The following is a 20,920-nucleotide window of genomic DNA, read 5'->3' as shown; positions in this document are numbered from 1 at the left end:
CCAGACAACCCTCAGATTGATGACTAAAAGATGATTTTTGTCTTAAGCCACTGAGTTTGGGGTTGGTTTTCTTTTCTTTTTTGTAATAAATTTATTTATTTTCTTGGCTGCATTGGGTCTTCGTTACTGCATGTGGGCTTTCTGTAGTTGCGGCAAGCAGGGGCTACTCTTCGTTGCAGTGCGTGGGCCTCTCATTGCAGTGGCTTCTCTTGTTGCGGAGCACAGGCTCTAGGTGCATGGGATTCAGTAACTGGCTCGTGGGCTCTAGAGTGCAGGCTTCAGTAGTTGTGGCTCGCGGGCTCAGCAGTTGTGGCTCGTGGGCTCTAGAACGCAGGCTCAGTAGTTGTGGCACACGGGCTCAGTAGTTGTGGCTTGTGGGCTCTAGAGTGCAGGCTCAGTAGTTGTGGCTCACGGGCTCTAGAGCACAGGCTCAGTAGTTGTGGCGCATGGGTTTAGTTGCTCTGCGGCATGTGGGATCTTCCTGGACGAGGGCTCGAACCCGGGTCCCCTGCACTGGCAGGCGGATTCTCAACCACTGTGCCACCAGGGAAGCCCTAGGGCTGGTTTTCTATGAAACATTTTTCTTGTGGTGTTGGCTAAATGGCACACAAGGTATTTAATTTCCTACTATTTTGTCACAGTTAAAAAGATGAATTAACCACCATTACCAAGAAAAATGTTGGACACGTTAGTTTTATACTAAGGTCTAATATAGCACATGATGTAGCGTCCACTCTGGTGCTGAGTTAATTATCTCGATTTTACTGATGAGGAAACCGAGACTCAGGAGGCTGCCACTCTTTCCAAAGCTAGAACGAGGATGAGATGGAATCACGACCAAGGCCTTTGGCAACATGTTGTTTGTCTCTGGTACTGAAGGTGATTTGCCAGCATTCAGGATTCTTGCCAGCCAAATGGTCCATCATAAACAAAGCCAAATGGTCCATCATAAACAACATCATAAAACGTGTAACTGTAATAAATCGGTTTGAGCGTTAGTCACACCCCTTAGGGCTCACGCGCCTAAATGGGCTCATACCTGGGATTATGACATAACCAGTCATTAAGTGCGCATGGTTTCCACTGTGATGATGGACATGGGGCTTTAGAAGAGTCACCAGGGTGTCCTGTCAACACTCCACACACACCCCCTCCCGGCTGGGCCACCTTCGGGTGAAGCACTTGGGAGAAGAGGATGCTCACTGCCGATGCTCTCAGCAGGCTACCTGCACCAGGCCCGTCCTCCGGACCAGGGCCTTTGAGTTCAGGGATCCAGGGGCCCGTGGAGACTTTACAGTGGGGGGTCTCTGCCTGTGACCCCCTCACCTTGTATGTGGCATTATATTTGGGATAAATTACATATTTAGATGGAGAATGCAGACAGGGAAGTGGACCATGCTTTGCCTGATACACAATAGACAAGAACCCCCAAAATAATTTCCCAGGTACTATAATATGAAGATAAAAAAACCTCTCTTGTGCTTCCAAGGAATTTATCCTTATAGACAAAGTTTTATTTCAAACTCCTGTGAATTTAAGAGAGTCAAAAATCGCTCAAATACCACAGTGGATCTTTGAACTACACCTGTTCTACCAGCTCCGAACATCAAACAGAAGCGTATCTCCACAGGAGGCCTGCAATGGAATCTACAATTAACCTACTTACAAGATCATTAATATCATGCTAGGGTGAAATATTTGAGCACAGTATAGCTATCTTTTTTTAAGTTTCTAAAATCTTGCTGTTGATACAGAAAGAGAAGTAACTGAAATTCAATTAGCCTCTACTTTTAGAAGTCTTTTAATTATCAGGTTGAAAACATGCGCTGATTGAATCCTGTTCATTAGGGGCATGAATTTTCAGGACTCTCCTAAATTTAACAGGCACATAAAAAACCTTCAGGAAGTACCATTCACAAATGGAAAATAACTAGGCAATATAAGTAGGCAACGTATAACTGCAGCAATTTTAACACCGACACTGTGCCCACTCACCCTTCAGTTCTGGGATACCACTTGGTCCCATCACCTACACTGTCACAGGTTCTGGCTCTCAAGATCGGCTGTCTAGTCTGACAGAAATGGGTGACCAGTCACTGCAGGCAACGCTGCTTCACACGTGGCCTGAGCCTTCGTGGATACAGACCACGAAGCGAAACATTTTCCATCTGACTCACAGCTTCTTTCCTTCACCAAGTTTCTCTTTCAAACAGAATCTCATACAATACTATTTCCAAAATATCTAAGGAAACCCTAGGAATCAATTTTTAAAAGACAAGCAACCCAGCTGAAGAAGGTGAGCAAAAGATTGGACCAGGTGCTTCACAGAAGAGTTTATCAAAACTCTGCAGTAAGAAAATATAGAGAAGAAAGTCATCACTAGTCATCAGGAGATGCAGATGAAAACCACAAGTGCATTCCACTGCCCTCTCACCCAAAAAGAAATATCTGGAAAGGACGGGAGCAACTAAACTTCTCATGCAATATAGGTTAATGCAATCATGTGAAAAACCTCCTTAATAGCTTGTAATAAAGCTGGGTATAACGTGTACCCCCTACCACCCAGCGATGGGTTTATATGACCGGATTAGGCCTGATCTCCCTATCTCAAGATCAGATGATTAGAATGCTAATTAAATCTGCAAAGCCCCCTTTACCCTGGGACATCATCATCTCATGGGGACAACACCAGGGTTCGAAGGTATGGGGGCCGATGGGCTGCCTATTACAGGGTTTTAGAAATAAAGAACTGAACGACTGGACAGTGACGCGCGTAGGCTGGAGAGTTTACAAGACTTAAAACTCTAGGTGCTATGCAGTTGTGGCAGTGGTCAGTTATCAGTTAACTTTAAACTTGATTACCTGCAGTGTTAAATAAACGGAATGAGATTTCAAAGTTAAACAATAAAAGCAGTAAAAAAGAGGGAAAAGAAAACCAAACAAAAATCAAGTCTACCTTTTAAAAGGTAAAAAGAGAGCAAAATAATGAGGGCATTTGTAAAGCACAAAATAAGATTTTAGAAATAGGTCACAATTGCCGACTCACCAATTAAAAGAAACTGTCGGGTGAATAAAAAGAACAATGCAGATATATATTATTTTCAAGAGATAAGCCTAAGACCTAAGGATACAGAAAATTTGAAAGTAAAAGACAGAAAAAGAAATTTCAGGCCAAAGTAAAATCCTCTTTTGGGATAATGATAAAAGCCTTCATTCACCAGGACCAGGCAGCTATTATAAATGTATATATACTAACAACATAACTTCATATTTTACAAAGGAAGAAAAGTGTTAAATCAAGGGAGAAACTGACAGATCTAACAGTAAAAGACTTCAAGACAACTTTCTTAGTAAGTGATAATTAAAACACATAAAAAGTAATAAATATAAGGCTTGACGTGAGAAGCAGATCCCTGAATCAAATAATTTTGAAACTATACACTGTTCTCGAGAACACATGTATACACATTGCACAAGTACAGGGTCATAAAGCAAGGTGAAATGAATATCAAAAAGTCAAAGTAAGATATATTTTATGCAATTAAGATATCAAATCATGATTTAAAATGTCATTAATCTGCAAAGTTGAAAACATACCTTTGCATAAATCAAAAGTTGAATATATGACAGTAGAAATGAATATGAATATCAATCTCAAATATTCTCAGAAATTTCTGCAAATTTCAGAAAATTACAGACTGTGGGGTATCATTTTTATGAAACTCAGACCCAAGAACACGAAATGACATACTGTGTAAAAAGCATAAAGCTGTAAAACCAGAGGAAAGATAACCACAATGTACAGAAGAGTGGTTTCCTCTGTGGAGGAAGCAGGGTCAGTGGTGTGGGGAGTTTTACAGTTGGCCGTAACCTCAAGAATGTTTTATTATGATGTTTCTTTCACAACTTAAACATTCATGTTAAATATTTCTGTATTAAATAATAAAGTTAAAATGACCAAAAATAGGGCTTCCCTGGTGGCACCGTGGTGAAGAATCCACCTGCCAATGCAGGGGACACGGGTTCGAGCCCTGGTCCGGGAAGATCCCACATGCCGCGGAGCAACTAAGCCCGTGCGCCACAACTATTGAGCCCACGTGCCACAGCTACTGAATCCCGCGCACCTAGAGCCCGTGCTCCGCAACAAGAGAAGCCACCGCAACGAGAAGCCCGCGCACCACAACGAAGAGTAGCCCCCGCTGGCCACACCTACAGAAAGCCTGCACGCAGCAGCGAAGACCCAATGCAGCCAAAAATGAATAAATTTAAAAAATAAATAAAACTTTTTTAAAAATGACCAAAAATATAAGAATTACTATTATTACCCAACAGAAATCATGAAGTTAAATAGATATTGCCACATGTGCTTTTAACAGAATTTGAAAAGCAAAAACGCGCCACAGAAACAGATGATGACATGAGCTGCTTCAGAGCACTGTGCTCTGAGGGGTTCCCCTCCTGCGGAAACAGACCCCAGTCCTTCCGTGGCCCGTGTGAACAAGTGACAGGGAGTTTTCCATCTCATGACCTTGCTGCTCAGAAGAAAATGGACAGTGCCACACCCCCTGGTTATTCCAGGTCCTGGGGTTCCCATCCATACCTCCCAGTGGGGCGTGGGCTCTGTCAGGGAATCTAATGCATTTCCCCTGGGATTCCTGGTCTTTTCCTGGCCCCTGAAAGCTTCCTGCTTGCACCGCACCTCAGAGCAACGTCAGGGCACACGGGATCTTTCATGCTCAGGTGACTAAGCTCCATTTGTTGTTTGGCTTGTGTTTGCTTCCTGGAATGATGCCAGGTGTTGTTTTCTTCCCGTCTGTGGCTTTCTTGGGAGCGCCGTGTGGCTTGTATCAGAGCAGCTGACCCGACCCCCTGCGTCCTGGGGGTCCTTTCTCCGCCCGCCCCCGGTTCTGGCAGAGTCATCAGCATGGAGGTGGGGGACACTCACAAGTGGTCCCCCGAGATCAAAGTCACCCCAGCACGAAGCAGGGTTCCCTCCTACACGGGGATCTGTCGGGCACTTGATTAAAATGCTCTCTTGAAAGGAGGAGAAAGGAAAACGGGTTTGGGTGAAGCACAGACACACACACACGTAGGCTCACAGTCACACAGAAAAGTTTCCTAAGACACACACGTATTCGTTTCCTATTTTTGTGCGACAAATCACCACAATTTTAGTGGTTTAAGACGACGTGCATTTACTGCCTCACAGTTTCTGTCCGAGTCCAGGCCAGGGCCTCGCAAGGCTGTGTTTCCATCTGGAGGCCCAGCTGGGGGACCCAGTTCCGTGCTCACTTACACCGTTGCTGTAATTCACATCCTCACAGCTGACAGGTGAGGGCCTCGGCCTTCAGGTCTTAGGGGTCACCCTCAGGCATCTGCCGCGTGGCCTCCCTGTGGGCACTCCCCAGCACGGCCTTGCAGCTTCAAGGCCAGCAGCAGTCTCTTGGCCGAGATGGAATTTCACGTTATCACAGGAGTGACCTCCCCAGATCTCTGTCCTGTAACATAACTAATCACCAAGTGACTTCTCATCCCCTTGCTGAACTCCACTGGTAAGAGGAAGTCTCAGGTTTCACTGTACTCAAGGTATGGATTACACACCGGGGCGGGGGGGGGGGGGGGGGGGGTTGCGGGGGGTGGGTGGATTATACACCAGGAGGATGGATCCTGTGGGGAGACTTGCCCTAGGATCTGTCTGCCACTCCACAGATATTTAGTAAAATACTGCCTAACACCTAGGACGTATGCTATGTGTTTAAAAAAAATTAAAAAAAAAAAAAGGATGACCCATTCTAAGTCGTCTAAGTGCAAATCAGAAAAGTGCTATTCTACTGAAATCACAATACGTGACATTATTGCGCTTCCTTAAATTGCTGATTTCTCCCTTTATCTCCTTTGGAAGAATGTGACTATGATTTTTGTTATTTTCTTCACCCCACAAAAGGTTAATTATAGCAAATGCTTTATGTATCTTATTTAAAACACAGCCTTCACAAACTCATATGCTTGAAGGTATATACCGAATTTTAAGTATCCCACTTTTATAAAATATTGAAAGAGCATTTCCAATAAATAAAATCTAATGAATAGACAATAATACTCCAGATGCTTCGGCCCTCTTCTGACTCTTTCAACATCCCTGGAGGTGTTCCATTGTGCGTCTGCTAAGATCTCATTTCCAAAAAGGTGGCCCCAGGGCTCACCCAGACGTGAATCTGCCGCGTGCATCACGGGTCCAGGGGACCTTTACATCTTCCTCGTCCTTCTTACGTGGTCCAGGTCTCCGTAACAGTCCTGATCCGAGTGTGATTCTATTGTCGACACAAAGACCACTGGACGATGCTGAATGTGCCTCTATTTTCTATATGAGTCTCGGAGGGAGCGTGTTTGCCTCCCGGGCAAGCTGTGGCAATGCCAAGGTCAGGACTGACCCCTGCCCGTAAATGAGCGTTTCAGAAACGATACGTGTGCTCGGTAGATGTGATTTGTGGCTCAGACGCTAATTCCAGGGGTTTCACAGATAAACGGTTTGTTAAAGCAGACTTTCTGCGGAGAAGAGTCGCTCTGTTGAAGCACCTCCTTTCACCGTGAGGTCACTCCGCTGTCTCGTTTCCTCCGTTGAAGCCTGTTTCTTCACCCCGCTCAAATCCCGGAAAAGAAGGCTGTGAGCGAATATTAGAGCACCAGTGTAGGCAGAGGGGTAACTTTGTTCCACTTGTTGCTGGTTTCGAGTATGTCCCCTGGGAATAATAGTCAGGCTTCTTTGTGGGGTAGCTGCGAGGATTAAAGAAGTGTCGCTACATAGAAAGAGGCGAGAAGCCTGTTATAAAGTAAGCACTCAATAAATAGTAGCTACTATTGTGAATCATGAAGTTTGGAGGGCAAGTATTTTAAATATCACAACGTTCCAATTACAGAATCGTAAGGAAAAGAACTCAAGCGAAAAATACATTTAAGCTGGTAGACGTGTTCCGGCAACACAAAAGGCTTCCGTTCTACCCCCACGGCTCGATTTTGTTTTACTAGTTTCTCATGTGGATGACTAGTGGCAAAAACAACCCAGGATCATTTCAAGGAGGAAAATATGCCCCAGGCTGTGCTCACAAATGGTTGCAACAGGGTTTTGGTCAATACACTTGTCAGTGGAAAGTGAGCTTCCCTCAACGCCTGGCATGCTGTCGGATGAAAGCTCCCCCGTCCCGGACAGACGAAGTTCCTCTGTCTTTCCCGGGGCTGCTCAAGGTGACAAGGAAAGTGACTTCCAGCAGGTGCACTCAGATGCCCAGACAATGAGGGTCAGATTCAAGATCGAAGCAGTAAAAGAACGTTGTAGGAAAGTGAGGGCGGGCCTGGTACATGGACACAGCCTCTGAGGGATGGAGGAGAGAATAAAGCCACCCAAGTCCTATTCAATTGCCAGGGGTCTGGATTCTATTGTCCGTGGCAGAGCCCTGGGGCGCCGGCTCTCCCATCAAGGTGGTACATGATTTTGATGCCGGGCCACCGTGGGTCTCCAACTGCCAACCTACGGAGCAAACATTCAAAGGAGTTAAACTGCTGGGAGTAAAATCCTTCACTGCATCTGCCCACCATTTGTGTGTGTGTGTGTCTATCCGTGCAAACTTTGACTCCTGAGAGGCAGCTTCCAATGAGAAGACAAATGCTTTCACTTGAAAGGGAGTTCATTTCCTGTGTAGATTTTTATTATTATTTAAGCAGTACAAATTAAACTGAGGAGAAAAACACTCACATTTCTTTTATTGTGGGAATTACTGTGATTTTATGTACATGTGTGTATTTCCAAGCTTATTTGGTCCTTTAGTATCTCTTCTCTTCACCACTAAAGGTCTTTTTTTGGAGGCAGGGGGCGGGGGGAATCCAAACTGTGTACAGGAGGCATCATATTCATTTCTAAAAGCTGACTTTCTGAAAAATTCCATAAACCATTTCTACAGATGGTATCACGTGGAGGTCCACGACAGTGCCTCTCTCGTGTCATAATGCCTGATATCACATTGCTCCAGAGGAGAAACCGTAGTCCCAGGTTGATGGGAGACTGCACTCCAGCCCAGCTTTACTACACAGATCTGCTTCTACAGTGACTGAAAGTCCCCAATGAGCCGCAGAGAGGAGCAAACTGTACAAGTAAAGGTGAACATCTCGTTAGTCCCTTGTTCAACCGCATCGACCTTGATCATGGATCTACTGTAAACATCTCCCTGTAGTGAAAACTCAGCTTGCAGCTGCTCTCATGTCTGTTTCAAGGAAGTGCTTCAGAACAGATACAGAGCATCCTAGAAACAGTGTGCATTGCCATCGTTTTCCTGACACACTGGCATTTGTTTCATCAATTACAGCTTCCGTGTTTATATGCTCGCTTTATACAATAAGGTACCCAAGAAGAATTTTCCTGCATGTGTTTAAGCACAAATGGAATGATCAAAGGAAATGATGCCTTACGACAGGACATGTTTAAATAATTAGAAAACACCGCAATAAAGCATATTATCACCAAATGCTTGACATATTTGCTCTTTGAATTCATTTTTTCACACATATGTTTTGTTAATTGAAAATAACAATGCAACTTGTACATTGTCCTACATAGTCTGCTTTTGTTTTCCCCTAGACTTTTTATTGCCTGGCTCTGTTCATATACTTAGAAGCTGAACAGGCTTTAAGACAATATTGATAATAAAACCACCTCAATGAATTCACTTTCTATGGTGTTCATGAGTCTCCTTTTTACATTTTAAACACCTTCCTGCCGTTCCTTCCTTCTCCAGTGTCCTGTCTATCACAATTCCGTTTGTCATGCTTAAGGCTTCACGTCATGTCTTTCATTTGAAACCTGTCATTGACAAAGCATAGCTCGGGTGCCATCTGCCTTATGTGACCAAACAGCTTCACTAAGGTATCACCTACCCCTGAACATTTATTATTTTCACCAGGTGACCTTGAAAATGTCCCAGGTGGCGTCTACATATTTCCACTAGCTATCCAAGTTGCGTAAATGAGTCTCCTCTTACGCTAAACCATCTCACACTAAACACAGGCGATAAATTGAATGAAAACACGCTGCACCCCAAACAGCTTCATTTTCCATCATATTCCCTAACCCTTTTGTGTGGGTAGGGTCTTGGGATGAGTCTGTCCAAAGGGCTGGCAGTAAAGCAGACAGGTGAAGCTTTGGGGCAGAGATATAAAGGCATCTCCCCGGCTATGTTGGCCCCGAAGTGGTTTCACTTTGAGATGGTGAAATCTCCACCATCCTGGAGCCCTGAGTGTCTGCTTGGAGTCAGGCCCCACCTGCCATATGGGCGTGAGTGAGAAAGAAATGGCTATTCTTTCAAACAAAATCAAAAAGGGTTATTAAGATTAACAAATACACTTTCCGTTAGTAATTCTGTTTCTTTGCATATATCTTTGGTAGGCATGTGGAGTGTGTATATATATGTAGGTGTATGTGTTTGTGTGTGTGTGTGATCTGGTAAGTAGGAGCTATTACTTCTTGTACAGAAGAAGTTTGGTGTTTTAGCTTTATAACTTTATTCCTGAACTGAAGCAAAGGTCCTTTACTGCCATAAACAATATCAATAAAGAAAAAATAATAGAAGATTATTGCATTTAAATTCCAACTTTTTTCATTCAATAAACATTTATCAAGTGACCATCAGCAATGCACTGTCTAGAATACAGAGAGATACAGAAAGAACGAGAGAGAGGATAGTCTCCAGCTATAAGAACATATATCAAATACAAAATATATAAGCTACCACATAGAAATAAACGTCTCTCATAATCACGGTGAAACTGTAACCATAGAAGCCACACTTCTTAATAGCTTTCTTCTCTAGACTAATTTAATAAGAATATTTTCCACTAATTCTGTCTACACATGGAAATGGAGATGGAAACAGTAAGAAGCAACAGAAGTAATCATGTTATATTAGAGAATTATTTTCTAGTTCTGACATGAGGCCCCAAATTCACTCCTATTTCCAACTGTACCAAAAGTTATAATCGTGAAAAACCCCTATTAAATGGCACATAAAAGTGGGATAAAGTTATAATTTGTTGGAGGAAAAAGCACCACTGCGAAGATAACCATGTGTGTGAAATTTTCCATTTTGACCAACCATCATTTGTACAGAGGACACACTGAATCATTTCTCCCTCAATTGTGAACCCCAAAACATTAACTTTGGGAAGCTGGGTACAGATAGACATAGACATCTACAGTAAATGTTGGTAATATTGCAAACTGGCCAGTTTCTTAAACAGTCACAGGAATACACTACAAGGGACTATATTTAGTTGTCTTTTTCAGTAATTATGTAATCACAGTATTTTAAAAATAGTCTCCTAGATGAATGTGATATTAAGCATACGGATAAATGTAGAGGCTTATAATTTATTCCTCCATATTTAATATTAACTAAAGGTCTATATCCCCCTTCCTCTTCCTGTAAAAGTATTATAATGCCAAATACTTCACGGGGAGTTTTAAAAGGTTGCTTGGAATAAATGAAAAATAATAGTAAATCAAAGGATTTAGAGTTTGATATTTTAGAGGAAATATTTCTCCAAAGGACTGAAGTATTCTTGAGTGGGCATTACGCTTCTAAAAAATATGAAATGGGACTTTCTGATTTATGTAAATATTTGGGAAATACATAATTTGGAATAAATATAAATCATAATTTGTCTAAATCATAATTTAGACAAATCTGGAAAAATCAATATATTTACTATTTATATTTCTACTTTTTAAAGCTAAAATATGAGATTCCCGTTCTACGTGTTTTTTTTTTTTTTTTTTTTGCAGTACGCGGGCCTCTCACTGTTGCGGCCTCTCCCATTGCGGGGCACAGGCTCCGGACGCGCAGGCTCAGCGGCCATGGCTCACGGGCCCAGCCGCTCCGCGGCATGTGGGATCCTCCCAAACCGGGGCACGAACCCGCGTCCCCTGCGTCGGCAGGTGGACCCCCCAACCACTGCGCCACCAGGGAAGACCCCATTCTATCTTTAAGAAAACTAACTTGACCACGTAAACTGGGACGTATCGGAAAAGGAAAGCTATGGGTGGAGGATTAAACTATTCTAGGAAACAGACTCAGTCAGGGTGTGAGAAGACTCGATGGAGGGAGCACGACAGGCGCAAAGAAGAGGACTGAGTATCGACTGGGCCCGGGAATGGATCCAGAAGAGGAAGCGAAGGAAATGATACAGCTGAGGTTGCTGATAATTGAGGGAGTAGAGGAAAACAGAAGTATTGAGTTTTTTAAAAGGAGATACAAAGGAAAAACTCGCTTATGGTAAAGATTTTAAAAAATGCTTTTTAAATGAAAAATGACAAGTAAATTCCTCAGGTTGAAATAGTCAGCAGGCCTTGAGAAATGTGGGACTAGAAGTTAGGATTCACTGCTAGAGGTGTGATATCCAGAGAGGGGAGGGTTAATGACCAGAGATGGTGAGATTTTCCCAAAGATACTGGGGGGGGGAGGGGAGAGGAAGGGGGAGGATGGGGGAGGGGAGAGGGGAGGGTATGGCGGTGCTTACATTATGCCCTGAAAACAGGGTGAGAGAAGGGACCCAAAACAGAAAAGGGTCCAGGAAGATCCTTAGAAGTAGGGCGCAAATATGGGGCCATTTTGACAAGGCAGAGGAAGACCTGTCAATACAGGGGGTGAAGCTGAATGAAGAAGGTCAAAATAAGACTGACAAAAGGATCTAAAAACTAGGAAAATATTTACAGCTTTTAAAAATGCAGTTTGGGGAGAAGGGCTAAGATTAAAAACGAAAAGGCAAGGTGTCAGGAGTGAATAAAAGACAAGTGATATAGAGTATAGAGAATCTTTTTGAGAAATTTCATAATAAAGAGAAGGAAATAATTAGAAAAGTATCTATACAACTCAGTAGAATTATAGGAAAACTTCATTTTTGGAAGAAGTTTTACATATTTTTACAGACAGAAATAAAAGATTAAAAGTATCAGTAATTGATGGCATAAGATCCAGGGGAACCCCCAAATTAACCTTCCCCTGGAGGACAGGCTAGAATGGTTTGCTGTGTATTGCCTGACTCTCCATCGTGAAACACTGGAATAACTCAGAAAGTAACTGGTAGAAAGCAAGGACTAAAGACTTTGCATTTAGTCCTATCATTGAGAATTTAAATATACAAACAAGCTGTGACTCCAGATAATTAATACCCTCCATTAAACATTTCTCTTCAAACAAAGAATAAATTATATCAGCATTTCTACTCAACTTTCATATAGGAACCTTCTAGGAAAACCAGGGCTGAAGAAAATACAATTTCGCTGATGTCGCACGTTGTTATCTTTAAAGACAATGGTTGAGAAACAACCGTGTCCCTCCTGTCACAGCCACCTCCACACTGAAAGGAGCTTTCAAACACGACACTGAAATCCCTAGATTGAGTTTTTACTAAATTGGTAAGAAGTGATGATTGTCTGAGGTTAACTGGCGATTACCACGGGCTGTAAACTTACTCAGCAAATCATCAAAAGCATGCAGTTGCCTTGAGGATCGATCATTATTGTCTGGACATTGAAAATTCGTTTCTAGGTTAATGATCTTCGATATTTTTTAAAGCCTGAGAAGAAGAGGCAGTGACGGTTAGGGAAAATACTTAGCAGATGGGCAACATCTACCCCTGACCCAGAAGCGGAGATGCCAACCACACACAATGCCTGCAGCGGACACAGCAGCTCACTGGCCCTGGTTTTACCTCGCAGAGGAAAGCTGAGGGACAGGAAACGAGGGGACCACTGGCTTGAGGGGCTGACCCCATGGGAAATAAGAACAGCGAGAGGAGAAAACGCAGCAGAGACCCAGAGGGACTTCATACTTCGGTTCTGATTTCCTACTGGTGGAAGCACCTACTAGGTCATTTTTTTCCAATGCAGTTAAAGCGCTGATAAATTAATTCTGCATTTGCGCACCAGTAAAGTACATGTGAAAAGGACAAACTTTATCCTGGAGCACGCTTGGTACCAGAAAATAGAAACTTATCTTTCCTAGATAGTAAAAAGAGCAAGATAAAGGAGGTTCTGTATCACCTAAGGTGCTGCAAAGCACGTTTAAAATAAGTTTCTCAACTGAACTGTTTTCCCTAAAAGAAATCCATGTCTTGAGCTTCAACTAACCATCACTGAGTGATGATAACCTAGTACGAAAGTATTTTTTTAATTTTTATTACCGCCTGAGTAATTAGTTGTTACTTTTTAAGGTAATAATAAGGTAATATCTTACAATGTATGTTGAGGAGGGGGTTCCAGTGCATTATAAGTTAGTGGCAAGCAAATTATGTTTACTATTGCACGATCCAAAATATTCTGAAGTATCTCATAAGTACAAATATTTCTTTATCCAAGGCAACCAAATTATCAGATATATTTCTAGAGGCTGAGTTCATGTAACTGAACAGAAGAAACTAATTATAATTTTCTGCTTACATGAAATATGTAAAATAATCAGCTAGAAATTTGAGATTAGATATCCACTTTAGTACTGGAATTATTTAATGTAATAAACTGAATGGAGGACAAAAGAGAAAATCCCTCTCCAGTTCAATTAGACGTTTCAGGTTGCTTTCTATGACCAAAATATCATTACGCACCATGTGAAGTGTATAGAAATAAGTCAACTGCTGTAACCTGCCGAACAAGGACTCACTTCTGTGCTAGAGAGACATGGGTACATCAAGAAAGGCAGTGAAAAATATGATTAAGAGAACGAGCTCTGACCCATGCTTCCTGGGTTCAAACACGGGCACAAAGCAGGTTCCAATGAATGTTCCTTGAATGAATGAATTACCTGAACTGTTGGAACAGAAAGGAGCATATGTAACAGTTACTGGCTAGTACGTAGACATCAGTAAATATATATAATTTTGACATAAAGTTTGATTCACTGTTTTACCTGAGACATCTTGAGTCTGCCCCCTTTAACCAGTAGGTCCTTTTTTCCAACATCTTATACAACACCAAAGAGTTCAATTTCCTCTTATTTGCTTCTCACTGACCTTTCTTTTACACTTTTCATCCTTGAGAGATGAGGAAAGATAATGAAAGCGAGACCAATGACCTTGTATTTAAGCATATGCTACAGAGTGGTATGAGGAATAGAAGAAAAAGAAATGAGCTTAACCTTAAAAAGATGAAATCATCCCAGAATCTAGGGAGGACACTTTTGCGTGGACCCATCGATCAATCCTGGAAGTAATAAAAGTCTGCAGGCTGTGGGGTCAGAGCGAGACTGGGAAGATTTGAGCAAATAAACTGTTACTCATGAGAGTTATTTGCAGAGCAGATTTCCACTTCGGTCTGTAAACTACATTTTAGAAGTACCGGATGGTGTCCTATTTCGTGTTATCAAGTCTTTCTCGTTCCATTGATGCCGTTATTTTGTTGATTATTTTTTAGTTACTTCTATGTGATGTTCACCAAAATAGATATGGAAACTGCTAGAGTGTTGTCTTCTCAATTTACACCGATGGCATGCAAACATTTTACTATTAATGTTTATTTTTTACCCAAGATTTACCCTGGCTCCTGGGGATAATTAACAAATACGTTTTACCTCATCAGGATAAGGATCATTTACCAGCATGAAATGTCAAAAAAATCTATAATGTTCCAGAAAGAGGGAAAAGAGAAGAGAACTCTTCAGCACCAGTAATCAGACCATCACACATCTGGCAGCCAGGTAAACACCCTTCCACGGGGAGGGGCAGCATTGATGAACTACCTTCACTGAGCAGAGACTTTGTGTCTGTCATTCCACCGAGTAATTTCATGGATTATCCATTTTAAACACGACAACAGCCCTGTGAGGAAATTTGTATCAAATTTCCCATTTAAAGGAGAAAATATTTGCAAATGACACAAGGGATTAATCTCGAAAATATACAAACAGCTCATACAACTCAACAACAACAAAAATAAACAAACAACCCAGTTGAAAAATGGGCAGAAGACCTTAATAGACATTTCTCCAAAGAAGAGACACAGATGGCCAGCAGGCACATGAAAAGATGCTCAACATCGGTAATTATTAGAGAAATGTAAGTCAAAACCACAATGAGGTGTCACCTCACACCAGTCAAAATGGCCATTATCAAAAAATCCACAAACAATAAGTGCTAGAGAGGGTGTGGAGAAAAGGGAACCCTCCTACACTGTTGGTGGGAATGTAAGTTGGTGAAGCCACTATGGAAAACAGCATGGAGGTTCCTTAAAAAGTAAAAATAGAATTACCAGATGATCCAGCAATCCCACTCCTGGGCATATACCCGGACAAAACTATAATTCAAAAAGACACACGCACCCCAATGTTCACTGCAGCACTATTTACAATAGCCAAAACATGGAAACAACCTAAGTGTCTATCAACAGAAGAATGGATAAAGAAGATGTGGACATATATATAATGGAATACTACTCAGCCATAAAATAGAATGAAATAATGCCATTTGCAGCAACAAGGATGCAGCTAGAGAATATCATACTAAGTGAAGTCAGAAAGAGAAAGACAAATACCATATGATATCACTCATATGTGGAGTCTAAAATATGACACAAATGAACCTATCTACAAGACAGAAACAGACATAGAGATCAGACTTATCGTTCCGGGGGTGGGGGTGGAGAGAGGGATGGAGTGGGAGTTTGGGGTTGGTAGATGCAAACTATTATATTTAGAACAGATATAAACAACAAGGTCCTACTGTAGAGCATAGGGAACTATATTGATTATCCTGGGATAAACCGTAATGGAAAAGAATATTAAAAAAAAGAATGTACATATATGTATAACTGAGTCACTTTGTTGTACAGCAGAAATTAACACATTGTAAATCAACTATACCCCAATAAAGAAAAATTTCCCATTTTACATCTGAAGAATCAGAGGTTCTGACATGGTAATTGATTTGCTGAAGGTCTCACATTCTGCAAGTAACAAAGACTAATATGTTATTAAAAATAAAAATAAAAGCAATAACAATGGCAATGCTGTTAGTAGTTGCAGGAATGTCCCCAATTTAGAGTTTTCTATGAGACCAGGATGTGCCACGTCTTCACACACATCGTCTATTTAATCCTAAAATGATGGTGGGAAACAGTGATTTAAATAAATAAAGCATTAGATACATAAGCAGGGACTTACTGTGATCCCTGGAGCTGATAACTAATGGCAAATACTTCCATATATGGGCCACCTGGATTGATCTTCCCCTCAAAAATGGTTCTCAAATGAATATTGGGAGAAACTAGTCTGCATCATCCAGTATAGTTAGAAAAACATGGTCAGTAAAGCCAGGCAGAGTGGTTGAAAATCCCAGATATACCAATTACCAATTTTTAAATTCTGGGGAAATAAGTTAAATTTTCAGAACCAATTTCACACCTTTTTGAAACATAGACATTATCTCTTAAATTCTCAGTCATTTATTTAGGTTAAATAACTAAATTTGTAATATATCCTGATATAGCACCTGTGATACACAATAGTAAATGGTAGCCTTTAATGTCACCAAGCTGCCTGAAACAGCAAAGGCATTCATCTCTCTGGGTTCCCATATGGAGGGGAGGGGAAAGAGTGAGTACAAAACACTAAATATACTTCCTTTGAAAGCAAGGTCAGAATCGTTCACTGAAGCCAAATGTATATGAGTATATAGATTATGCCCAGTTAAAAAAATTAAGTAAATGCAGGGTATTAAAAGCTTTTAATTATATTTAATTATTTAAAACCTCACACACCTCACACCAGTCAGAATGGCCATCATCAAAAAATCTACAAACAATAAATCCTGGAAGAGGGTATGGAGAAAAGGGAACCCTCCTACAGTGTTGGTGGGAATGTAAACTGGTGCAGCCACTATGGAGAACACTATGAAGGTGCCTTAAAAAACTAACAATAGAGCTACCATGTGATCCAGCAATCCCACTGCTGGGCAAATATCCAGAGAAAGCAATAATTTGAAAATATACATGCACCCCAGTGTTCATTGCAGCACTATTCACAATAGCCAGGACATGGAAGCAACCTAAATGTCCACCAACAGAGGAATGGATAAGGAAGACGTGGTACATATATACAATGGAATATTACTCAGCCATAAGAAATGAAATAATGCCACTTGCAGCAACATGGATGGACCTAGAGATTATCATCCTGAGTGAAGTAAGTCAGACACAGAAAGACAAATATATGAAATCGCTTATATGTAGAATCTAAAAAGAAAGGATACAAATGAACTTATTACAAAACAGAAGTAGAGTCATGGATGTAGAAAACAAACTTATGGTTACCACGGGATAAGGGTGGGAGGGAGAAACTGGGAGATTGGGACTGACATATACACACTACTACATATAAAATAGATAGCTAATAAGGACCTACTGTATAACACAGGGAACTCTACTCAATACTCTGTAATGACCTATACGGGAAAAGAATCTAAAATAGAGTGGATATATGTATATGTATAACTGATTCACTTTGCTGTACACCTGAAACTAACATGACATTGTAAATCAACTATACTCCAATAAAAAATTTTTTTATTTTTTTTAATTAAAAAAATAAATGGCTGTAAAATTATAAACCAATTTAAAAATCATTCTATTTTCATTGTTCCTTCCCTATTGCTATTCCAATGATAAGTGTCATGCCCAGAAGGTTGAAAATAAATAACTTGGTTTTTATTAATAAAGGAAAAAAACTCACAGATTAAGACAATGACAAAACAAGTCACATACTTGCAGAAAATACTGGCAAAGCACATAGCTGATAAAGGACTTGTATCCAATATATTAAAAAAAAACACTTAAAACTTAACAATAATAAAACAAACACAATTAAAAAGTGGGCAATGACTATGGAGAACAATATGGAAGTTCTTTAAAAAACTAAAAATAGAGCTCCCATATGATCCAGCGATCCCACTCCTGGGCATATATCTGAAAAAAACCTTAATTCAAAAAGATACATACATGCCCAAGGTTCACTGCAGCACTATTTACAATAGCCCAGACATGGAAGCAACCGAAGTGTCCATCAAAAGAGGAATGGATAAAGAAGATGTGGTACATATATACCATGGAATACTACTCAGCCATAAAAAAGAATGAAATAATGCCATTTGCAGCAACAAGGATGCAACTAGAGATTAGCATACTAAGTGAAGTCAGAAAGAGAAAGACAAACACCATATGATGTCACTTATATGTGGAATCTAAAATATGACACAAATGAACTCATTTACAAAACAGGAACAGACTTACAGATGTAGAAGACAAACTTATGGTTACCTAAGGGGAAAGAGAGGGGGAGAGATAAATTAGGAGGTTGAGATTAACATATACACACTACTATATATAAAATAAATAATAATTTCCTACTGTATAGCACAGTAAACTATATTCACTCTCTGGTAATAACCTACAATAGAAAAGAATCTGATATATATATATATATATATATATATATATATCTGAATCACTGTGCTGTACACCTGAAACTAACACAACATTGTACATCAACTATACTTCACTTTTTAAAAACTGGGCAGTGATATGAACAGACACCTCACTAAAGAAGATATACAGATAGAAATAAGCATTTGAAAAGATGCTTCACATTGTATGTTATTAGATAATTGCAAATTAAAATGAGATACCACTGCACACCTATTAGAATGGCTAAAATCCAAAACACTGACAACACGAAATGCTGGAGAGGATGTGGAGCAACAGGAACTCTCATTCAGTGCTGGTGGGAACGCACAATGGTCCACTCACTTCGGAAGACAGTTTGGCAGTATCTCACAAAGTTAAACATAGTCTTACATGCAATCTGGCCATTGTTGTCCTAAGTATTTACCCAAATGAGCTGAAAACTTATTTTCATACAAAACCTACACACCAATGTTTATAGCAGCTATATTGATAATTTATTCATGATTCAGGCAGAAACTGGAAGCAACCGAGGTGTCCTTCAATAGGTGAAAAGAGAAACAAATTGTGTTCAGACAATGGAATAGTACTCAGAGATAAAAAGGAATGAGCTGTCAACCCCCACCCCTCCAAAACAGGGGCTACTCTTCATTGCGGTGCACGGGCTTCTCGTTGCGGTGGCTTCTCTTGTTGTGGAGCACGGGCTCTAGGCACGCGGGCTCAGTAGTTGTGGCTCATGAGCTCTAGAGCACAGGCTCAGTAGCTGTGGCACACGGGCTTAGTTGCTCTGTGGCATGTGGGATCTTCCTGGACCAGGGCTCGAACCCATGTCCCCTGCATTGGCAGGCAGATTCTTAACCACTGCGCCACCAGGGAAGTCCCTACAATATAAATGGTATTTTAAATCTCGGGGAAAGGACCTGGGAGGGCCCCGGTGCCATGGTCCCCTCAGAGATCAAAGGTGCATCAGTATATTAAACACTGGGAAGACCTGAACGGAAGAAACATGTTTGAGTCCCACGTTCCCTAGCTCTTTACTATTGAACTCCACTTTCTACCAATAATATCTATCGCCAAGCTGCACGGTACACTTTAGGAGCGGCTGGACTGGACGTTTTAAGGTCCCCTTAAACTGCCTTCCAAAGAGTGTCTCCCCTGTGTGCATCTAAACCCACTCAAGCGAAGGAAAATTATCACCCGGGCTCTCCGCTTCCCAGACTACGCTCACGACACAACCTGCAGCGGTCTTCCTCACCACCCCTCCTTTGAAAGAAGGACTGAAATCAGCATCGACCCTCATGTGCTGAATGAGAACGTCACCTTCTAGCTTCATTGACCGGTTTCTCCTCCAAGGCTCTATCCCTTTGTTTCCCCTGATTTTCCTCCCAACTCTGGGGCAGCTCCTTCTCCGCATGCTTCACCAACACTCCTGTATTTAGCCTTTGACGGTTGAAAATACTCAGAGCTTTGTGAAAAGCTCCCTTATCTTCATCATCTCACTGTATCCTTTCACGTAAGTAATCTTGCACACGTTCATAGCTTTTCTTACAATAGCTCTGCCCACGGCATCCAAATACCCCCTCCAGGCACCTCAAACCCAATACGTGCAAAGAAATTCAAATGAACTTCACCTCCCTCTAAACGCGGTTCTTCTCCAGGAACTCCTCCTTCAGCAAATGCTCCCGCCGTTTCTCGAGTTGCGTAAGTGAAATCCAGCACACTGGGTCATGCCCCATACCTCCCCCCGTGGCCCTGTCCAGTGCTCTGTGCTTCTTACTCACCCTCCCACCCACTGCTCCTGTGAAGCCCCTCCCCTGTCACCCTAATCCCAGGGAACACCCCCATTTTTCTCTGGCTTTTACGTGGTAGCTTCCTAACAAGTCTTTAGGAATTCTAACCCCAACCTTCACACTTCACAGAGTAGTCTTTTAAAAACATACACTTGAACAAATAAACTCTCTCTTTAAAACATGCATCCTGTACTTTTTCTCAGACTTGCCAGTGACTCATTTATGATTATCTGATTAATGTTTCTTTTCACCATTACATTAGAATCCGTCCAAGAAGGGTACATATAGCATTTTATGTGTTTACCTCGCTTAAAGCAGAGTTGCCTGGCTCCCAGTATGGTTGCAGTTAATATCCAATGAATTAATTAATAAAAAATATACTCTTTAAATTCAGTACATATGTGTGTACCGATTAAGTTGAGAAATAAGACTGGTGTCAAAAGGGCCCACCAAAGTGTAGGCAAAGGGCAGAAGCTAAACTAGTAACCAGCCTCTCGATAAAGCTGGAAAGAGCTGGCCAACCACACAAGCATTAGAAAAAACGAAGAATCTAAGTAGGAAAATCGCAGGTATTTAAGTGCTAGAAGGTCAAACAGGCCTTCTTCCTTTTTTGCAAATATCTCTGGTAGCATAAGATATT

This window comes from Globicephala melas, chromosome 6, assembly GCF_963455315.2.
Source record: "Globicephala melas chromosome 6, mGloMel1.2, whole genome shotgun sequence".
In the NCBI taxonomy this organism is placed as follows: Eukaryota; Metazoa; Chordata; class Mammalia; order Artiodactyla; family Delphinidae; genus Globicephala; species Globicephala melas.
Note: the sequence above shows the minus strand (reverse complement) of the source record.